Here is a 1,422-nt window from a genome sequence, read left to right as displayed (position 1 = left end):
TAGGATATGTTTTTATAGCATGTGGTTCCCCATTCACTTACCTATACTATTTAAGGGAGAGCATAATTTGTTCATAAATCAGACATTTATTGTGTTTCTTTCTTAATTGTCTCGTTATCACTTTGAGTATGATGTGTAAGTTCTAATCCCTGATCCGGGTGCACAGAGACATGGATTGTTGTGTTAACCTTCGGGGGCAACGCCGTTGTTGTGATCCTGCACCAGTAGCGGCGAATTCGCTTCTATGGCAGTGGTTATATATACCATGGCACAACAATTATTTATTTTCACTTTATCAGCCAATTTTTCAACACTATATGTGTGTATGTGTGTGTGTGTGTTTTGCATTCATATGAGAACCATGCCTAAGGTGAGAACGTGAGAATTGCATGAGTGCACACAATCTAATATTTTAGGCACATTATCAATCATGAAGTAGTGTGTCCATTAGTGTAGTAGATTTTGTGCATTCATATTGACTATCATGTTCTCACCTAAGTGGTCGTTCTCATTTGATCATTAATATATATATATATATATATATATATATATATATATATATATATATATATATATATATATATAAAATGTGTGTGTGTGATTTGGATCAAATTAAATAATAACAAGTGCGCATGAGAACTAGAAACCCATCAAAACCGTCCACCTAAAAAGATCTAACGGCTTTAAAACAGAAGGAGGGAAAAAACACAATGACATATTTGTACATAACTGAAACTTTAATGACACGTTTGGTTCGTGGAATGGGCCTGAAATGGAATAGCATTCCCAGTAATAGGCATATTCCTTTGTTTGGTAAAAACATCTATTCCTAGGAACATTGTTCCTGGGAATGACCTATTCCCCTTGCAAGGGGAATAGAGATTCCTGGGGGGCACCTGGTATTAAGCTATTCCTGAGTTCTTAGGAATAGCTAAAGTTGTTGTTTCCTATTTTACCCCCAATTAAATTTATTTCCTACTTCACCACCGCCACCACCACGGCCATCGCCACCACCACAGCCACCACCGCTGCCACCGCCACCACCACATATTTTTATAAGAGTATTTATGTCTTTTAAAACATATTTCATTTCTAATCATTAAACCATCTAAACAATATAATATACTTCTAAAGTATATTCCTTACGTGAACCAAACAATAGAATACAATTCATATTCTATTCCTTGCCTATTCCATTCCTTATGAAATAGCATTCCTACTATCTCAAAATTCATTCTGCGAACCAAACGTGTTGTAAGTCCAAATAATAGCACTATGGGGTGTACTTAACAATATCATAAATTACAACAATGTAAAACACACCTGAGTAACAATAGTAAGTGCATGTATCTAACATTATCATTAATTGTACTGAATGTAAAATGTGATTACTTGCCCTCTATACTATAAAATGTTGCACTT

The sequence above is a fragment of the Ipomoea nil genome, unplaced genomic scaffold, assembly GCF_001879475.1.
Source record: "Ipomoea nil cultivar Tokyo-kokei standard unplaced genomic scaffold, Asagao_1.1 scaffold2761, whole genome shotgun sequence".
Classification (NCBI taxonomy): Eukaryota; Viridiplantae; Streptophyta; class Magnoliopsida; order Solanales; family Convolvulaceae; genus Ipomoea; species Ipomoea nil.
The sequence above is the reverse complement of the archived record's forward strand: the minus strand, read 5'-3'. Positions refer to the sequence as shown.